At 43.9% G+C, this 22,568-nt stretch overlaps 2 long non-coding RNA genes across 5 annotated transcripts in view; one reads left to right on the top strand and one right to left on the bottom strand.

Moving 5' to 3' along the window:
• The window catches only part of LOC144935831 (uncharacterized), a 67,064-nt gene that overhangs the window by 19,234 nt on the left and 25,262 nt on the right, over positions 1 to 22,568 (top strand). The window contains exon 2 of the long non-coding RNA XR_013637355.1: positions 10,620 to 10,669. This is a non-coding gene — a long non-coding RNA (uncharacterized LOC144935831). The remainder of the gene's footprint in view (positions 1 to 10,619; positions 10,670 to 22,568) is intronic.
• The window catches only part of LOC144935830 (uncharacterized), a 38,110-nt gene continuing 17,252 nt past the window's right edge, over positions 1,711 to 22,568 (bottom strand). For 3 of the 4 annotated variants that reach the window (XR_013637351.1, XR_013637354.1, XR_013637352.1), the window contains exon 5: positions 7,678 to 8,729. This is a non-coding gene — a long non-coding RNA (uncharacterized LOC144935830). Of the gene's footprint in view, positions 3,013 to 7,677; positions 8,730 to 22,568 lie in introns of those variants that run through there. The other variant, XR_013637353.1, reaches the window with a different exon arrangement.

Here is a 22,568-nt window from a genome sequence, read left to right as displayed (position 1 = left end):
GCCCTCACCACTGATACTCGCCGTGACCAGCAATTGGATTAAGCTCGATGGGTTCATAGTTCCGTGCGCTTAACTACCGCACCACCGCTCTGCCTTTTGTAACTGTGTGGGGCAGGCCTTCGTTCAGAAATGGCGAAGGAAGAGCGTGGCTTTGGGGCCGTCCATACATGATGTCACGCGATTTTGGACGATTTCTGATCCCCCCCCTCTCGTCAGACGGCGTCACAAAAAGTCAGACTCCTCCGTAAAATATGACGTCACAAAGCTCTGCCCCCACCTCCCCAAAACCATATTTCCATTTTGAAAATAAAACATGCTTCAAATCGCTTTAAACTATTATCATTGTAGTGTGTATCCAATGTGGTGCTGCACTCTGATTTTGTATTTTGTAGGAGTGTTGTTATAACAATTATATATTTATCTAAAGTTGCGCATTTTGATATGACGTCACATTTCTCAAACCCCCCCCCCTCGTCACACATCGTCACAAATGTCTGACCCCCCCCCCCCCCCCAGGTGTGTGACGTCGTTTATGGACGGCCCCTAATTTAGTTTGCGTCACATTCACATATTAGGCATTTGCACCGTAATTCGACACACAATGGCCTACTGTTATGAATGATGTCAAAAGGTTTTAGACGTCTCCGGAATAACAGTCAGCAAGCTTTGAGTAATGCCTCGCAGAATTCTTAAGAGTGCTTTGGCCACACCTGCAAACAACCACTTTCCTGAGACAAAATTTGTCAGATTTGGCTGTCGCCTGATGAAGCTTGTTGTAATTACTGGCGAAACGTCGTACTCAGATTGTAAATGTTGTGGATTTGCTCTCCAACACACCGGTGTGCTGTACTAGTGACGAATTGGCATGTTCTGTTTACGTGACAAACCTTACTAGTTGGCTGTGTCGGGTGGTGGTGGGTTTAACGACACATTTATATGTACGCGATCTAACCTAAAAAAATCTATATTATGGACAATTAGGCATGTCTAAGGACCAATATTAACAACATTGTATTTACTTCTTTGTAAATTCAGATTATAATTGTTTACATGATCATCGGAGGACTCCTCTTTAAAAAAAAACTTGCGAAAGCGCGAAGTAATTGTTTGCAATGGACCTCTTCCCATTTCCTGCTCGCTGGCCATGCTCGGCAATCATTCACGTCTGGTGATTTCTCCTGGGTAAGGGGGGCCCGCAGCAAAGACAGACTTTGAACATAATGAAAGAAACCTCCCCTCTGGTGACCCGTTAACTCAGGGCATAACGTGGCCCATTTGAGCCGGCTAACTGACCGACGGTGTTGAAACAAACGGCCAGCCAGGCCTCCAGCCTGTGATCATCACAACTCCTTAATCCGCAGCCTTTGATCATACATATTTAAGCGTGGATGAGGCAGAATTTAAAAAAAAATGAATGCTTGGAATAAGTGCTCCGTCAAACCGCATTATGCTGAAATAAAGAAATATACGTTTCGAAATAACACCTATATACGTGCATGCAGTGAATGATATATTTACTTTGAATGATGCAATAAAAAAAAACATTTTGTCCATTTTCCACAAAAATACCGCAGTAAACGTGTTTTTTTGTAAATGCAAGTTCTTTATTTGTATTTTTTTATGATCGAACATTCATCACAAAACAGCTCGCAATCTGCACATGTATTGTGTTGCATAAAAATGAATGCAAGGAATACGCTTCCACGTTATTTTGAGCAAAACGAGCAAATATTCACCTGGGTACAAATGCAAACCTTTATACATTTTAATAAGTCGACTTAATATCTTTAAATCACTGATGGTGGGTGGGTAAGTTGGCCAAGACATTTGCACAATAGCCCATTGCAAGGGTCTCGGGATTATTTATGCGTGAGCGAGTGAACATGAAACACAACCACGTGCACGCACACACACACACAATGCATGGAAACATTCAGTCACGCAAAGACAACACTAGCTGCTAGGGCGGCAAGTGTTGTTAGCGAGCACTTGTGAAGGCCGAAATAACACACGAGGTTCGCACCATGCCTGACCGCCTTTGTTTCCCCAATACTTATTCTTACACACTACACTCATTGCACATCGTACCAGGTAGTCATTTAAGGCTGAGTCGACCTAGGGGACGCCCAAGACCAGTTTCATATATTTGACGTTAATGTTGGTCGTTGCTCATGAGCGGGAATCAAAACTCAGGTGGCCAGTAGGGCTGAACGGTTAATCGATTTGAAATCGAAATCGCAATTTGAAACAATGCGATTAGCAAATCACAAAGGCTGCGATTTTTTGCGATTTGAAAAGTCCGATTACTTTCATATTGGAATTTTCTTTTTTATTATTATAACTTTATTTATTTAACTTAACAAGTGTTATATGTTTGATTGTTCTATTTCAATAAAAAAAATACATGTTGGAAGCAATTCATATCTTTCGATTTAAAGCTTTCATGACTGCAGGGATTCATCTTCTTGGTTCTTTCGGTAAAGTCACGTAGAAGGGAAATAATAAAATAATACAAAATAAAACATAATAAAATACAATTCTATTGTATTTACAATTCTATTTTATTTTATTTTTATTATTTTATTATTTCCCTTCTACGTAACTTTACCGAAAGAACCAAGAAGAACAATTCATATATTTTAAGTTCTCATCCTTGCATTAGAATATCTAGAGCAGTTCATATTTTTATGGTATCACGTGGTAATGCTCCATCACATGTTTCAAATCTATTACACGGTGAATGTTGAACTGAAGCTTGACTTTAAAAAATGTAATCGCAAATCAAATCGCAATATCTCTCAGAAAAATCGCAATTAGATATTTTCCCCAAGTCGTTCAGCCCTAGTGGCCAGTTTCGTAGTGCAGTGCAATAGCCACTGCACTACTCAGGCACGCATACAAACCCACATGTCTATCTTCTGCTGTTAATTCTGAAGCTCTTGGGAAAAATAATATCTGTGATCAGTGTCCATGACCTTTTTCTCTTGTGGAACATAGACCTTGAGCATTCATCTATGGTGGGGGGAGGGGGGGGAGAAGAGAGGTGGGATTATAAGCACGTTTGGATATTTGCTAATACCCTTTATAGAAACACAATCAGAGAAAACTTACGCAGTGATTAAATGTTGCAATCTGTGAATAGTCAACTTCATGTCGAGAAAAAAAAAGCCTTGCGATGTAAAACTATGCTTTGTGACTGCATTTGTTTAAGCACATTACACCCAAGAATGGGAGCCAGGGAAACACTGTGTAGACAATGTATACCAAATGTTAGATTTGTTTTATGACACCTGTACACAGTGGCCTGCACTTGCAAATGTTCGTACAGAGTATAACAAAACTGAAAATCAGACAATGTCCCCTTTCATATATCTGGCCCTCCACATCATAATATTAATTCTAATCTATGCCTCTCCACCCCAAAAATAACTCTCGTGTTAGTGGCCGCGGGCCGTTGCAACCAAAACTAGCTAAACGGGATTTCCGTGTAACAAATAAACATTGAATTGGATTGAATCGACGACGGAGGGCATTTGCAAGACATAATAAATAGCAGACACCACAGAGCTGGGAGTCAGGAATACAAAAGACTAATCCGGTTAATTTACAATGTGTGAACCAACCATTAAATGTGTGCTTCTAGTAATGCAATTATTTCACCAGAATATTCTTAAATTCGAGGGAACATAAGAAAAAAAACTCACAATACGTATTATCTTGGCGTTATATTACGTAAAAAAAAGTTACCTTTTGTGCTCTGATTACAAGAGCATAACAATTACAGCTGTGTGTTCTTTTTCCATTGCAGAGCAACGGGTTCTGTACTTGTTAATATAAAAGTATTTCTTACACAACTCATCGGCAGCACAGCCTTCTGTGTATATAATTGAGGCAGATATATGAAGGAGACATCGTCTGCTTATCTATTTTGTTACTCATATTCTGCACAATGGCGCTCGTGATTGTTCCGAGTGAACCAATATTGCTCTTCGGTGTGTTTTTGGCTTGTGCTGCAAGTTGTTTGGCATGATGTCTGAAAGCTTCGCTCCATAAACTAAAGAAGCTCCCAGCACATGACACGTCAGACACAAAGGTGAACACACCACGCGGTGAAACCTTAAAATACATCGGAGGCGGTACATACAACCATGAAACGTCTGCGCAATGGTGTTAAACATTGTCTTTAACACCGACCCTTCAGCAACAAAGCCTGAGGCTCACAAAGTCAAGCCAAGGCAAAGCAACAAAGCACAATTCCTTAAAGAAATGACAGGACAGCTGTGTGAGATCGGACTGTTTAGGGCAGGGGTGTCCAAACTTTTTGCAAAGAGGGCCACATTTGATAAAGTGAAGATGCTGGCGGGCCAATAGTTCCTTTTGACATTTTTTTAACCACAAAAGTTACGTGGGAATACACACTGTTATAAAACAAATCATTGTCACAATTACCTTTATTTTTCAAATGACAATGTAACCAAATATAAGCCACTCAGGCAGACGTGAACAACTCTAAAAACGCAATTCTGCCTTTCATTCAGTCAGATAACATTGAACAAACTGTATAGAATACCTTAAATTTCCATGAGTTTTATGATGTATTTATTTTTCGATTTAAAGCTTTCGTGACTGCAGGGATTCATCTTCTTGGTTCTTTCGGTAAAGTCACGTAGAAGGCAAGTAATAAAATAGTTAGTTTTTACGTGTTGTTTAGTAACTGCAGCTACATACTATAAACATTCCTTCCCTTTGTTAATGCTATCCCCATCCCATCCCTTTGATGCTGCTAATCCTGCATAATGTACGGGCATAATAGGACTTTGAAAACCCCTGCCCACCTCCTACGCATTTCCCATAAATATGCTAAATTCCTCTTGAAATGCAAATTCTTTTGTCAAGGCGCTCTTCTTCCCCCCTCCAACCCAGCTTATATATACACTCCAAGCTTGGTGGTGTTTCATTCTTCACCTGAGGACGGCTGCTTGCGTTGTGGCCGAAACGTCGTGAGAATTATTTTATTATGTTTTATTTTTATTATTTTATTACTTCCCTTCTACGTGACTTTACCGAAAGAACCAAGAAGATGTATTTATTCTGACAGAGCTGGCGAGCCATAAATAACACATAAGACCGAAGCTGCGGGCCGTATGAAATCTGCCCGCGGACCGTGATTGGCCAGCTGGCCGGACTTTGGACATGCCTGGTTTAGGGGAAGGTTGCCTACAACCGGATACTCAGGTACAACGGGACACCAAGGTTTGTTTTCCCCCTGCGAACTGCAGCCATCTCCAAAGAGTGAGTGTGGATACCCACGCGATCATTCTTTGATAGCGACTTGTTTGTGGAACACGTGGTGTGTAAACGAGCTGATTTAGATTTTTTTTTTGCTGGGTCTCACTATAACAAGATGGCTCAGCAAACGTAGAGTCTGTGTCTATAAATATTGAGAGAATATGATATACAGATTGCAAACAGGTGGATAAATAGCGAAAGGGTGGTATTTGGCCTTTGGTGTTTGGGCATAAACTTAACCAACCAACACAGCTGCACAGTAATGTCTGTTGTCACGCGGCAGGTAAAAATGGGTTACCCATCCCACTTTGCCCACACGTATGATTGGCGTTTTACAGGTAATATAGTCAATACAAGAAATGGCTTCATAATAAAAGTGTTTGGTTTAGATCGCGTAAGTGTAAATGTGTTGTAACTCTCCACCACCCGACACAACCAGTAAGCAGAGGTGGGACAAAGTCATTGTTATGCAAGTCACAAGTAAGTCTCAAGTCTTTGCTCTCGAGTCCCGAGTCAAGTCGAGTCAAAGATGAGGCAAGTCCAAGTCGAGTCTGAAGTCATCAAAATCATGACTCGAGTCTGACTCGAGTCCAAGTCGCATGACTCGAGTCCACACCTCTGAGGTGGGACAAAGTCATTGTTGTACAAGTCACAAGTAAGTCTCAAGTCTTTGCTCTCGAGTCCCGAGTCAAGTCGAGTCAAAGATGAGGCAAGTCCAAGTCGAGTCTGAAGTCATCAAAATCATGACTCGAGTCTGACTCGAGTCCAAGTCGCATGACTCGAGTCCACACCTCTGCCAGTAAGGTTTGTCACGTAAACAAACCGTGCCAATTAGTTACTGCTTCAGTCCACCGGTGTGTTGGCAAGTACATCCACAACATTTAGCATTTGAATACGACGTTTTGCCGTTAATTACATCCAGCATCATTGGACAATTTGCCAGAAAAGTGAAGAAATCCACCTGCTTCCGGTCTTAAATAGAGCAATGTGACGTCATCACTCTGAACCAATCAGGTGCGTAGAGCAGAGGAGGGGGGGGGTAATTTTATAACAATAGATTTTTAATCACAGTTGATTAGCATGTGTTGCCTTTATAAGGAATACAATTGTAAGGTGTATTACTTAATAATACGCTTCCAGGTCACAGTATTCTGGCAAATCGCCCGATGATGCTGGATGTAATTACCAGTGAAACGTCGTACTACTCAAATTGTAAATGTTGTGTATTTACTCTCCAACACACCGGTGGGCTGAAGTAGTAACTAATTATCGCGTTGTTTACGTGGCAAACCTTACTGACTATGTCGAGTGGAAGGTTACGACACATTTATACTTGCGCGATCTAAACAAAAATCCTTTATTATGAATAATATTGGTCGCGAAAGTCTACGTGTTAACAAATAGATATCGTGCAAATATCTGATATTACTTTAAAATAATTGTGAAAATATTTTTTGTGGCGTTAATTCATTTTAAGTGTCTTGAGCGGCAAGAGCCGTGCCTTCGAATTACAAATGAAAAACCAATCGCCAGTTGTAGAGTAAAGACAAGGCTAAAGCAATTGAATCAAGTGCTACTGAAGAGTCCAGTTTCCATAAAGTTGCCAAAACCTACGCAATACCAAAACATGAGTGGAAAGGTGATTTAAAGGAAAGAACAAGCATGCAGTCATGACGATGACCAATTCACGGGTGTGTTGGAGTATAAACTCACATTTACAATTAGAGTACGATGTTTCACCGGTAATTACAACCAGCAACATCAGGCGACAGCCATTTTGGGCTGTCGGGTTTAATCTCCAACACACCATTGTGCTGAACTAGTAACTAATTGGCATGTTTTGTTTACGTGAAAATCTTACTAATTGGCAGTGTCGGGTGGTGGCGGGTTTAACGACCCATTTATATCTACGCGATCTAATTCACAAAACGTCTTACGGATATTGTTCGCGAAAGCCTATGGGTTAAACTGATGACCAATTCACTTGTGAATTGTGCTCGTAGACTAGGTCAAGAATGGCCTGAAGCCTTCAACATATTTTTATTAACAATTTTCTTGTAGCTAACACGAGTCTATATCCCTGGTTACTGTAATTGCATATCCCACTTAACAACAGTATGGGTAAAAATGGGAAATTGCAGATTTGGGAAAACAAGACGTTGTTTTCGTCCAATTAATACTTCATTGGCTTTTATATATTGCCAAAATGTATGGTAGTACATACTCTTGGGTTTTATGAGCAATTTCAAAACGAATGGTGGTCTGTGCTGACCGACAGAAATATCCAAATCTTAAGTATCCCGTTTAATCCAACATTTGCCATGGTCTTAAAATAGTTGCAACAACCACTAGGCCACACGGCTACTCACAAATTCAACTGTGCTTTGATTTTTCGCGATTGCGGTTGCATGAAAATGCCTGTTGATAGACCTCATACAATGCATCAGGGCCGGTTTGTGGTTTTATTCTCAAGCATTCATGGACTTATGAACCCGATTGTTCATAATGCTGAGGCACAATTTACTTTGGCAATCATTTATTAATTACGACTCGCTGATGAATGCGCAGAGCACAAAACACCTTCAAACGTTGTGTTGCACACTCATAATTGGTAAGCGATGACAAAGACTCATTTTTAAATGTTGCTCTATATTCATAATTATATTCACTTAAGCAGCAACTGTTATTCTTTATACAAACAAATACTCCTTCATCTTATATGGCATATATTATGTTAGCGAGCACCTATTCTCGCCAATTGGCATGCAAGTAGATGGTGTAGTCAGCCCCGTGCATGCCTGGATGACTTTGAGACTCCAGTGTAGATGTTCACCACCACACTGTACCAGAGAAGCTCATCTTAGGCCGAGTTGACTTATGAGAATCCCAAGCTTTGGCCGTATATCAACTGTAAATGATTGCAAGTAGGGCCCTGATCATGTGCGAGTATACACGTGTTTTGTATGTGTGTATATAAACGCATGGGGAGTGGTGGTGCAGCGGTTAGCACGCTGCGCCACAAACCCGGGAACCCGAGTTTGATTCCCGCTCACGGCCAACACCAGTGACGATTATCTGAGCTGGCCCTGGGCCTCCCCTAGGTCGACTCAGCCTAAAATGAGTACAAAGTGTGGTGTATAAAGATCGCCACTGGGGAGACAAAGGCGGTCGGGCGTGGTGCTGGCCACCCACCCCTCGTGTGCCGTGCCGGCCATCATAGGTGCTCGCTAACAGCACTTGCCCCTACAGTCTGTTCAGGCTATACAGGGATCTTTGTCTTTATAGGCATAGATGTGTGTATGTATACACATACGCAGTTGTGGATGTGGTTAGCGTTCAAAGTAAGCGGAAATCTTAATCCTTGATAAACATCCCACTTAGGTGGGGCAATCTTCATAATGCACGGGGGACAGCAGAGCTGGAAAACCACGCCGGGGCTCCTGGAATGAAAAAACAAACACAGGGATAATGTTTTTTACATCGCAGTCTTGTCGCTCAAAAAGAAAAGATAAATAAGTACAAGGACGGCAGTTTCTCCTGCTTCAACCAAAGTGAGAGACGGAGAGATGGTTGAAAGTCCTCCACCCTGTAGTTGAGTCGAACAATGTTGCAGTTGTAATTCCCCGAGAATTCTCACAAGCCAACCTAAGTCACGGTGGTGAGACATTAACTACCTCGCTTGGTATGTAGGTCATGGGTTCGATCCCGACCCTGACGCCTGTATATTAGGAGTTTGCATGTCTCTCTCAACATGGTCACATGGATTTTTCTCCGGGTCTTCCGGTTTTCCTTCCACGTTAAAGAATCAACATACGTTTAGAGTGTTTTGCTGCTATAAATATCCACGTGATCATAAGCTATCATCATGTTGAGTATCATTTGTGGTGGCCAGGGTCGCTTCTAAAAAAATCCACACGGCGACGGGGGAATTATCTGGTAAAATAAAAAAAATAGTTTCTATAGTCTAAGTCCCTCCATGACGGTTTGGTCACTATGTCTCCTGTGCCACGTTTGTGGTCTGTGATATCCTTTTAATTGCCATTCATTGCAATGTCTTCCCTCACTTTGCTTATGTCTGAAGACTGATCTTTCCCACGATGTAAATGAGACTATATTCTTGCACCACATTATTGGACGACTCTCACTCATAATAATTGCTGCCGGAGCAAAAAAAATTATAACTGGTCCAAGAGGGTGCCTCATCTAAATAAACGCTACTGGGATGTGAGAACTGGCGGGGTCTTGGGGAGTTCTTCATCCAGCTGTGGATTGAACATGAGTGATGATTGGGGCACACTGACCTGGAATGTAAAAACTTGATTTGAAGCTATATGTTGGAAGCTAAGCATGGTGGAGCTTGGGTCGAGCTTGGCAGGGTGACGACCACGCAAGCCAGCTTGTCATGGACGCCTGGATCTCCAGAAAGTCGGAATGACCAACTGGATATTATCCTGATGCTGTCTGACGTAGTTTAGCAATAATAATCATAATTTGTCTGTGATCGTGCGCCCTTTCACGCCAAGGCACTGGCGGTAAAAAAAACCTCCACTCGTGGTGCTTTAGATAGAGAGCACCTTTCGAGGAATATTTTGGTCTACTCTTCCACACTGAGGTGGGAGTTCCCAACCTTTACCTCACCACAAACCACCTGCCGGTCGACTTTTTATACCGATAGCCACCGATGATGGGTCGACTTTTATACTGAAAGCCACCGATGGGTCGACAGAAGTGGGAGAAATTTAGAAACTTGCTCCATTGTTTCAACTGTCGCACCGGGGGATCGACGCGGCCACCACTGGATTGCAAGTCCAATGTGCCCACTACTGCACCACATCAGCATCCTTATATCTCTAACAGATCTCAATAACACCATAAATCCCATTATGTCTTTAACGTTCGTACATCTCAAAGAAAGGAAATGGACACAGGTTAAAGTGTCTCTAACAACAGCGTTTTTACACATGATTCACAACATATGGATGTTTTAATGACGTTGCACTGCACATTAAATCACGGTGGTGAGACGATAACTCCTTCGCCTGGTATGCAGAAGGTCGTGGATTCGATACTGACCCTGACGCCTCAATATTTGGAGTTTGAGTGTTCTCCCCCGTTGCCGCGTGGATTTTTATCCGTGGTCCTCCGGTTTTTCCCTCCACATTTAGAAACACGCGTTTGAAGTATTTGGCCACTATACATTTCCACACGATAAGCTACTTCGTGGAGGATAAAACCGGAGGACCCGTAAAAAAAGAGCTATATAACTCAATGGGCCTTACCTGGTAAAACAAAAAAATATATATTTTTTTTATCCACCGCCCACCCCCAAGGTTCAAGCGACACTTCCAGGCAGCAGTGATGCTCGCCCAAGCCAGGCAAGGTAAGCACCCTCTCCCAGCTTCCTCTGTCAGTCAGCAGCTGAGAGTGTAGGGTGTTTACACTGCCTGCAGCTCGGCTTTGTTCAACGATAAGCTTCGCTGCTTGCCTGCGTTGACAAGAGAAACGTAAACGGCACAGTCACGTATCCGCTCTGACCAATCAACCTTCCACACACCAGCGCAGTATTTGTGTGCGGTCAGACTGTCATTGTAGATGTTCACATATCCGACCTTGCGTCAACTTTCCCACCTTCTAAAGTCCAATGAAGCATGCCCCATGTTTAAACCAGTTTGAGATGTATTTTTGTCGACTAACTTAATTGTGCATGGTGCTGAAACTGTGATTTTGCAAAGATGTTCACATATTTGACTTCTTCTCATATCCACCTGTACCTCAATCCCCAGCCATGATGGTGTACTTTACTTATACACATATTTTTAAACATCATGACAAAGGCCCTCTCTTGTTTGGATGCATCTTCAACGTCCTCCGCACCATACGTAGCCAACAGTGCTAATCGGAGGTGTGGGGAAAGGACAACAAACTACACACAATATATATGCATACAGTTCATACTTTATATATCATGACAAATACCCTCTCTTGAATTATAGATCGCAAAGACAGGCGTTATTGGCAAGCTCCTGCAGTATTAGGGCCGACATAGAAGCCACACCAAGAGGTTGAACCGGCGACCTCTGGACTGCAACTCTGGATTGCAACACGTGACAACCATTACACCTCGACGAATCCCCTGTTATAAAGCACGTAGTGCCTTCCTTCTCAACACTCCACACAAACACCGACTTGCCTTGTTGCCTCCTTACGGGCACCTTGTTGCCCTCAAGGCATCATTCACGCTCAATCGCTGCAAGATCCACAACATCTCCACCCTTCCGGATTGCGCCACTAAACCCGACACTGTCTCCCGTGTGAAAGCTTTGAATTAGCTCAAACACAGTCACCAATGGCTGTATAAGACATCGTCAAGTTCAGCTTAAATGCCTCATTCAACGGATAGGCACCGAGTGAACCACTAGGCCTGCGCGGCTAAATGGGGCGGTTGGAGTCTGGCTGCTACACAACGGAGGCCCCTTGTAGGTCACTTGGTGATGCCTGAGAAGTCTATGTCGCAGCTCAACATGACATTGCGGAGGCTCTACTGTTGAAGGGAAGCTCGCGAAAGAGTGAAATGTTCTTCACACTGCTCAGATGTGCACATCACGAGATGACACTTACTGTAGGGCAATTAATAAAAAGCTCAAAATAAATAAATAAAAATCACGATCAATGGAAACCTTGGTGAGACTGAAAAAATAAAATTAAGCTAAATGTACAAGCGAAACTAATCACATCTATACAGAACCGCTGTTGGCATTGCTATGAGAATACCTTAATCGAGCAGTGGAATGAGAATGGCCCGTGGAAGAGTATATGTGGTGGCGAGGGCAGACTGAGGTTATTTGAGATTGTGGCTGAAGCCAGATACTGGAGTTCATATCTGTCTGCTATCCTTGGGGAGACGAAGACGGCCCCATCATCACTTGAGGAATTTAAGCGCCGTTCGTAAATACACGCAAACGACTCCGAGATCAGATCTCTGGGATCAGAAAGCCCAGTTTCGTAAACAACGTCATCTCAAACTTGACAGCGTGCACAAACAACAATACGAAAGAAAAAAAACGAAGACTTTAAATGAAGCAAACGGAAGAGCATCGGTTCAATTTCGTTAATAAATTATTAAATGCGCCTTGCAAGTGGCCATCCAATTCGCAGCAGCTGGCATGCACTGTACAACACATGCACCAAATTCTTTTCACTGTGGCTGCATTTCACCAGGCCAAAAACTCACGGTCTCAAAAACTCCCCCCCACCCCTGCACGGTGCTTTACTTATTTACCCTTTTCAATAAATAAAAATATGACAAACGCCCCGCCGCTCCGTCTCATCGCTTCTATTGCGCACGCGATCGTAGTTTTTCACAGCCACGTAAAGGACTGCAAAACCACAGTGGGACAGAGCACGCCATGGGTGGTGGGAGCTAAATACAACAAAAACCCGAATTCGGACTTTGACGGACCACAAGCTCATCAAAAACGCCCTCGCTGTGGTTTTTTCTCTCTCTCTCACCAGGGCCCACACATAATTTTGGGGGCATTCCGTTAAGCATCCAGGGGGCCAAACAGTAGAATAGTTGCCGCATGCAAATTGCAGCAGCACCTATCGCAGGCTGCGCCGTGGCCTCCACATTAGGGGGCTCCCTGTTGTGCGTATTGACCCTGCCCCTGGCTGATAATGGCTCCTTTTACCCAGTACAAAGGCCAGCCTGTTACCCAAGTCCGCTTTGGGCTTGCTCAAATGTCACAGAAATAAAAAATAAATAGGGCTTCTTGCTAACAAAAATAAGTAAATAAATTGCAAAACTTCAGTAATTAAGCACAAAAAAACGCCACAGTTAGGCCCCTGTGTACATTCTGTACAGATTTATTCATTGAACTTCTGAGAGGTGGTATTTCCCCCCCCTTTGGTTTCCTCAGCAGATAAGATACTCGATCCTCCACGCTCGCCCTTCACCGAGCCCCCTCGCTCAACCCATCTCCCCTGTTACGCCATTAACGTAGCTCAGCCCACTTGAAATCAATCCAGCTCCTTTTACAAGGTCACTTAATCGGGACGTCTGCAGTGGACTGAACGACTAAATGGCCCCGTTTGAGAAAGATATTTATGAACACACTTGCCTCGTAGCATTGGCTCGTGAACAAAAGTCTGGAGACAAGACTACAATAGTATGAATGGTGAATGTCATATGGCTGTGTTTTTGTCTTATTTATTCACATTCTGATTACAACAGCACCGATGTGAATATTCATTTTGCCCCTATGAGCAGTGGGGACTCTTGACATTGCAGGGGAACAACATCGGAAGATATGAGACAGAGCTACTTCAATCGGTGCATTTTCAACCGACCTTCTCTGCACAAGCACCCAGCAGTGCTTGTTCCACGGGTGCTGAGCGCTTCACCCTGTCTGTCTGCTGATATATGTTAAGCACTAGAATCGAATTTGGCACGAGAAAACGTGTAAGCGTTGTTTGCAAACATTGGCGAATGGAGATGATGAAACACAACACGTGCGAACCGTTTTTATTCCTATATCTCATTATTGTCTGCAGTGGAGCATTCTGGGAAATAAAATAAACAAAACATAATGCAATTGCATGTATCTCTGAATCTCCACTGATTTTTTTTTATTAGTCTATCAGTCTCTTGGCCTTCGAGAATGTTATGCATTCTTTGTGAAATTTATACAGGAAGAAAGCCTCTCCACAGAAAGCCTCTAACCAGACTTCACCACATTGGTCAGTACGGGTTGATGAAGGAAGAAGTGCACGGACCAGTTTAAACATCACCCCCCACTGATGTTAGCAGTGGCCAGGAATTGAGGTCACCAGGTGCAGTGGGCTAACAATAACCGCCATTCGCTACGAAGTGGCGGTGACGTCACCATGACGCTTGTGCCAGGCTATGTGCACTTTGAGGCCACGTGAAGTGTTGAACGCCCGCTGGCAGGAGGCTACGGGGCAGACCCAGATGCCACAGGTGGACTGACTGAGACGACTGGCTGATGCACTACCTGTGCCCCCTACTGTGCCAACTTGCTGTGCTTTAGCCACGCGGCGCGCCGCTCATTGTTGCGAGCGTCGTTCCTCCGCCCTCCGTTGTTGTTAGAGGGCGACTGCCTCCAACTGCCCAGTAGCGTCCTTCACAAGCCTCCTCCACAGAGGCCGATCTTGACACCGCTGGTACCAGTCATCAGCAAGTCCACTGAGCTCCACATCCTCCCGTACCACATCACTCCATCTCTTCTCTAGCCCGTGCCATGCCCGTTTAGCCCCCTCGATATGGCCGAACAAAAGCTGTTTAGGCATGTGGTTGCTAGACATGCGGACTATATGACCCAGCCAAGGCAGCCTTGCCTGCCAGAGGAGCTCACCGATGGGACTTTGTCCAGATCTTTCAAGGATTTGTGAGCTCCTCACACAATCGAGCCTGGTTTAACCCAGGATGGATCGTATGCAGGCCAGCCTAAATGTTTCTAACCGTTGAAGATGTTCCATTAGGGGGGTTCACGTTTCGCAAGCATAGAGAAGGGAGGGAATGACTATGGCCGAGAAGACCTAAAGCTTCGTACGGAGCGACAGACCAGGTACCGTCCACACAGCGTTACGCAACCAATGAAAAGATAATGCCGCTCGACTGATTCGGAGTGAGGCCTCTGCTGTTAAACCGGAGCTGGTCATGCCCAGGTATGGGAAACTCTGCACTCTCCACAACTTCCCTATCACCAATTAGGAGTTGTGGGGGTGGAGTATACGATGGTACAAAATACCCAGGCAGGTGCTTAGTTTTGGTGGGGCTGATGGTGAGGCCCCACCTCTTAGTGGCAAGCTCCAGGTTCAGCAGCAGTGCCTCCAACGCCTCCTCTGAGTGAGCAGCAATTACCAGACCATGAGCAATAGGGAGCCATCCCTTGACCGCACACGGGCATCAATCAGCCTCCCATTGTATCTGTACCAGATTGTATCTGTGCCTTTGTATCTGTACCAGATACAATGGTACAGATACAAGGCTTCATGAACTACGTGGTCGAAATAGATGTTAAATAATGTGGGAGCCAGAGGACATCCCTGTCGCACCCCAAGGTGTACAGGAAATGGCTCCGACTCCCAGCCATGTAGTTTTACCTGGGCCCGCTCACCATCATGAAGGTCCTTAAAGATCGTGAGCAGAGGGTCAGGGACTCCGAAAGCATGAAGAACAACCCGGGGCCCAGGCCTACTGATGGTATCATAGGCCTTGACCAGGTCAATAAAGCAGAGATGTAGGTCTTGTTGGAATTCCCTACACCTCTGATATAGCAGATGGACAGAAAATATGGCATATGTGCAGGACCGCCCTTTCCTGAAACCACAATGGGGCTCCGCAAGCCTCTCCTCAGCATGCCTAGCAAAGCAATGTTGTTATTGAGCTGATCTGGCCCCTGCCTTCCAATCACTCCAGACCAGGTGCCAGCATCATGACCCACTCGGGCATTGAAGTCACCCAACAAGATGACTCTATCCCGAGGGGCCACTTTAGCTAGCACCTGTGACAGGAGGTCATAGAAGGCATATGACTCATTGGCCTTGCCTGCATCCCTCCACAGATGTTCATCTTCGGTGGGGGCATAAGTAACTACGACCACCACTCCTCGCCTCTGTTTGATGGGAAGGCGAGCCCAAAGTAGCCTGGGGCTTACAGCTTCCCACACCTCACCGCCACGCTCCCACGTCCCCTTCATTCTTTTTTTCAGAAGACGAGCCACTTCCTGTTGTTTGGCAGTCTCCTGCCCCGAGAAGAGGACTGTCTCCCCCTCATGGTGGCAGGAGCCAGAGCCGGTCTACCGGACCTCCTGAATACCACAGAGATCCAGGCGGTACCGGTCCAGCTCCAGACAGATGAGTGGCAGCCTCTCCTCTGCAGTGAGCATTCTAACATTCCACGTGGCCACACGTAGTGGTTTTTTGTTGTTTCTGGAGGAGCCCTGAGGGTAACGATTCAGTCTCCTGGCTCCGCCAAATGGGGTTTGGCCAGGAGACGTCATAGGCGCCTGTCCCCCCGGGGCCTCCGGCACAAGCTTATTAATTACAATTTTCAGTCGTGGTTTAGTGGTAATTAATTGAAGGTGGAGGAGTTACCAGCCCCTCGCACCCATCCAGAGCCCCCATTTGGCTGCTGTGATGGTTACAAACGCCATGAGAGGAAAGGCCAATCTAAATTGGCCCTCCCCCCCACGGCACTGCCGTCTGGCATCACGAGGAGGTAGGGGGTTGTTTTTGCTGGACTAAAACCACTGCTCCACCAGCAAAATTTATTTTAATGCACAATCTATTAAGCAATTTTTCCCTTCTGGGTCTCATCAGCAGAATCAGCCTTACACTACCAAAATGCTCAAGGTTGAAGAACCTGTGGCAAAGCATGAACTGATGAATACTTCAATAACCCAAACCAAATATGTCCTGTGTGTTACCCAAATGACTTCTAACTCGAGAGTATTTGAAACTGCTGACATGAACATCATGGGATTTTCGATGATGTTGCCAGGAATTGACTCACTCTTCCCATTAGACACATGGTAATTAAATGTCACGTCAGGTGTTGTCAATACACTTGATTGAGGGATGCTTTGGTATGCATTCATCTGGGATATTGCAAGCCAGCATGGGTTCATATTGCTCATTAAGGTAATTTGTTGTTCAATATTTGTATTCTTTATTCCTTGGGTGCATAAATGCAGTGTGACACCTTCTAATAAGTAATGATATTAGCTCAATGTCAAACATACCCCTTATGCTGTCCACAATAACGATATATTTACTATGACAAAACAAGCACTGCAGATCTCAGCTGAAAAAAATGCATAAATTAGATATAACGCAAATTGTATTTTTAAAATATCTGGTTTGGAGACAGATTTCATGCAGGGGATATCATTAACTTGAGGATCAATGATGATGTCATTTCCACTTCACGTGATCGACCTATCCCATTAGCTTCTGCTGGGATGGTGTTGGGAGGTAGGAAGGGATTACTCTTTACAGCTTGTGATTATTAAGGTAAAGGTACAGCCCTGCAATCGCTTGCACATGCCACTGCTAGTGGAAGGGCCTAATCTAAAGGGTATTTGGCCTACACTTCCATCCTGGCCAGACGAAGAAGTTGAAATACCCACCAGTTATCCTGCTGGGTGGACAGAGGTGGGGGAACTGGGGACATCTGGATGACAAGTCCAGTGTGCTAACTACTACACCACAGCATCTTCCCCTTTACACTATGTATGTGTTAACTGTATATCAAAATGCGGCACGGTTGAAATGTTGATGCTTCACCAATCATGCAATACTTGGTAAAGTAAAACTATGGCATTTTCTTAGTTTTTTCCCCCAATTATATCCCAATTGTGCATTCAGAATCATAGCATGAGTTACATGAATGCATTTGTAGCGACTGTGTAACTAGCAGTGCACCGACATTCATATTAGAGGCAGACCTATTGGTGGCCTGAAAGATCGCTCATCAAAACTGAAACTACCATTTCTAAGTGTCAAAAACTGGAATAGCAAAGAACACATTTAATTTGAAGATTTGTGTTGTTGTTGTGCAGTTAATGATGACAAGGCTGAGAACATCAACCCGCTGTGCTTGAGAAGAAGCCGTTTTACCCACGGGCAGCTGCCAGGAGTCTAACCCAGGGTCTCAGTGGTGTTGGCTCCATGATCTGACCCCTGAGCCACATCATCACCTCCAAACTACAGTGCAAATAATTAATCAATAAAACAGCATGCGTCTGCGTAAATGCACACGAACGTCATACATGCAGTGTATGTAAAGCTGTCGAGGTATGGAAGGGTGGAAAACCCACGGTGGATGAGCACAAAAGGGGCGGTTTGAATATACAATGGAACTAACCCTAACCCAATGTTAAAATGCACGCAACATTTCCCCGATTTACTCGTGCATATAAGCGTTCTGTTAATATTAGTAAATGCGTTAGTCCTGCAATGATTTATATTTTAACTGAGAGAAAAAAACACGTTGACATTTGATTGATACATTGCATATGCGGTATATTCAGATAAGCCAGCAAACACATGATATGTAAACATGTGTTGTGAACACAAAATCAGTGATTTGGCTTCAAAATAAAAATGGGCATTATATTCTTTTGTGTGCCTTTCATTTATAAAAGTCCAGATGTGAGATTCAATTGAATTTTCAGTTATTTGCAGTTGCTGCTGTGTCAACGAATTTAAACAGCTGGCACAAAAAGCGATGCCATGGCAATTATTCTAAATGTCTGGAATAGAACAAAATGAGATGTTTTAAACATATCAGCCGCACAGGCCCATATCACCGGCATTGCCTAAAACATTGATTATTGCGTACTCTTTGTCTCAGGCATCAAATTAAAAGTGCTGTTTACATATCCACATGCTGATAAAAACTCAGCATTCAGTAAATGTACAATGCAAATATTTACAAAACAGGGCTGGCTACCACTGCACTTCTTTATTCAGTGGAGTGATTAATAAATCAAACACAAATGACCTTGGAAAAACTCAAGGTCAAAAAATATATATATCTCGAGCACCATCATGCTGTTTAGTCTTTACGATCATGCGCTGTTTAATAGTACCGTGTTACGGTCAGTAACATTTTTTAAGAGGTGGTTGGGTCGGATAGCTGAGTCGGCAAAACCGACACCCCGAGTTTAAATCCTGGACTCTCACTCAAAATGTATTCAGGTTCTCAAGTGTCGCCTGGTCAACAATCACTGCATTAAAAACGCACACAACGTAACATTGGTGTTGCACTTCGTTTTTCCTGGCTTGCGCCTATCAAGGTGCTGTCTATATTTATTTCTAGATTTGAAGCTTTCGTGACTGCAAGGATTCATACTCTTAGGTTTTTTCGGTAAAGTCACGTAGGTAAAAAAAATATAATAAAAAATTACTAAAAGTAATAATAGAAATAAAATCAAATAATAAATCACGCCGTTTCGGAGGCAACACAAGTCTCCGTCATCAGGTGGGACCGTCACAGCTAGATTTGCTGTATCAAGTGTGACGGTCCCACCTGATGACGGAGACTTGTGTTGCCTCCGAAACGTCGTGATTTAGTATTTTATTTTATTTCTATAATTACTTTTAGTAATTTTTTATTTTATTTTTTTACCTACGTGACTTTACCGAAAAAACCTAAGAGTATGTCTATATTTACTATTGGTATGTATGTAGATTACGAAAGAGCATACATCTTCTGTTTGTTAATTTGCCCAAATTTTGTGCCACTTAATTTCATCTCACTTTGACATAACAGTTAACACACTGCACACTATGAGCCGGGCAACGGCTAACATTTGCAGTGAGTGATATCCGAACCAGTCCGGGTCATTCCCATCTCTCCCCTTTACCAAGCTGCACTGGTCATCATGGTGAAGTATGGCCAAACTCCATGACTCACACAGCATTCAAAGGCCTTCATCTGGCAGTAAATCGAAAATGGGCAGTAAATTAATATTATGATATTCTTTGGTCTTTCGGTAAAGTCACATAGATAGGTTCAAAGAAAATAACAAAAAAATAACAAAAAACAACGACGTTTCGATCACAACACAAGCGGTCGTCTTCAGGAAAAGGGGGGTTAGCTTCCAAGGGAAACTGTTTATAAGGGTTTGAAATGGGCGTAGCACAAAAATCTGATCCCATCTGTGAAGGATGTGATCCATGACATGCAATAACCAGGAGTCTACAAACTAAGCTGTGTCTGCGGCAGTAGTTACATTGGGGAAACTAAGAGACATGTCACGGACCGTGTTCGTGAACCTAAGGCAGATCTGAAACACGGTAGGACCAATACCTCGGCCGTGGCTGATCATTGTTTTAATGCGGTGGGCACACACAAAATAGATTATCTAAGACGAAGGTGCTTTGCAAGCCCACTGGCTATCAACAAGGATTCGTTCATGAAGCCATCCATATATATAGACACAGACACAATTTAAACTGAGAAGATGGGTACAAACTGAACAATCATTGGAAGGACGTTATCAACCAGTTTAAGTCATAATTGGCTATGATGTTCCCATCCTACCACCTTCCGATGTTAGTTGTGCTTTACGCCCATTTCAAACTTGCGCTTTCACAGACACTTCGCGCGCCGATCTCTTGGTTGCGGCTCTGCGATCTTCCATTAAATTGCTAATCTCTCTTTAACATGCTAATTTTCACCTGGCAGCCCCTTGATTATCATTGGCTGCTGACATTTGGGCTATGCCCATTTCAAACCCTTATAGACAGTTTGCCTTGGAAGCTAACCCCCCTTTTCCTGAAGATGACCGCTTGTGTTGCGATCGAAACGTCGTAGTTTATTTTTATTTTCTTTGAACCTATCTACGTGACTTTACCGAAAGACCAAAGAATAAGAATTCCTGCAGTCACGAAAGCTTTAAGTCAAGATTTAATATTATCATGATAATAATTAAAAGAATTGTTATAATTTTTAAACTCACATTTCTCTATGCTAACTGCAGTTAAAACCCTCAGGCCAGTCCATGGGTTTTAGGGATATCGGAGGTCAAATCACGATTCGTCGCCACTGGCATCTGACCATTATCCCACGGTCCACATGGGCCTTTTACAGAGCTGTAAAATGCAGTGTGTAAATGAGAGTTCTTTAATATTTGTTCTTTAAGCACAACCCACGTGGTTTGTGAGAGCACTGGCGGGTACACCGAGCTGGCTTTAGGTTGCCTAAAGGTGAAAACAATGAGGCTATTAAGGTTCGTTCATTTCAGCTGGGGGACGTAACATTCCACCGTTAGGAGAAGCACACTAAAGCACATGACTGCTGGCTAGTAAAGAACTATAAATGCCCAAAGCATTTAGAATACATTAACGCAAAACTGCAATGAGTCTGTCATAATCCATGTGTCCGTATCCACACGTGCACGTGCACAAGATGTACATGGATGTCTGTCTTTGTGCGGATATATACATGGCTAACACCAGTGACGATCATCTGAATCGGTCCTGGGCCTCCCCTAGATCGACTCAGCCTCAAATGAGTACCTGGTGCGATGGGTAAACATCGCCAATAGGGAGACAAAGGTCGTGCTGGCCACCCACCCCCTCGTGTGCCGTGCCGGCCTTTCATGAATGCTCGCTCACAGTACTTGCCCCAACAGTCTGTTAAGCCTATACGGGGGATCTTTGTCTCGATATATATACGCCCACACAGTAGGTTTTAACACACACAGAGCATGGATATATCATATCCCGCGGATGTATATGCGCGTGTGGATACAAAATTACAAAATAAGTAATTAACTCCAAGCAAATTAAAGAGTATACTCATCAACTTTATGATCGCCCACAACCCCCAGCTATAAACCAGTTATGCCATCGCTCTCCGTTGAGTGTTCGGGTTTTACCCAGTGTTCTCGGGACAAGGTGTCTGGCATTTCGCTCCACGTGCTAGGAGCTTCTTTGGGAAGCGACTTTGCGGGACATCGGAGAGATATACAACAGCATCGCCGTGAGGGCTCCAGGCCCTGGAACGAGTTGTGCTATTGGCGTCACGTTGTGAAATTAAGAAATTCCCACTCGATATGCTCACGGCGAGCGATGCAACATTACATGTCGGGAAACAACCACCAGAAGATTACGTCACACAACTGCTTTTTGAAGCAATTTCAATGGACCTCTGATCCAACACAAGCTGAACCCTGTAAATAAGTACGTAAGTACAGGGTGGCAATTACATTTTTGAGTCATCGAAGCTGCTAAACGGAGTGAAAACTTCAATGCAATATAATGGATTTGTTTGTGTAGGCATTGGTGACTGGGCTTAGAAGAGGGCAATTTACACGTGGCTGAAACATGGATTTGAATCAAGGCTCCCAAGCCCTCCAAGCTCAGTCTCTTGAACTGAAGCCCTTGGCATTAGCACCGGAGCTTATCGGGCCACCTCGAAAGAAATAACTTCTCTCTAAATGCCCTATTCAAAGTGAATTATGCCAGCCTCTTTCTCCTGCCGCCCCCAAAATATAACCGAAAGCTCATTTTAACGCGTGTGAAATCTCGTGAGATGGCGCTCCTGGTGGACGCGCAAAGCACCTGTGTTAATTGAGACAAATTGCATGCTTCTCCTTGAAGCCCTTGACAGATGGCAGCAGCAAACATCCGGGCGAAAGCTGCCGCAGCAAGTGCTCCCAGCTTCCAGTCAGGGATGTTTACAGCTCCCACCCTGTCCATTGCTGTGCGCGGAACACGGGAACGGCGACGGCAAGCACGCCACGAAA

Source organism: Lampetra fluviatilis, chromosome 14, assembly GCF_964198595.1.
Source record: "Lampetra fluviatilis chromosome 14, kcLamFluv1.1, whole genome shotgun sequence".
Taxonomy (NCBI): Eukaryota; Metazoa; Chordata; class Hyperoartia; order Petromyzontiformes; family Petromyzontidae; genus Lampetra; species Lampetra fluviatilis.
Note: the sequence above shows the minus strand (reverse complement) of the source record. Positions and strands in the feature narration are given on the sequence as shown.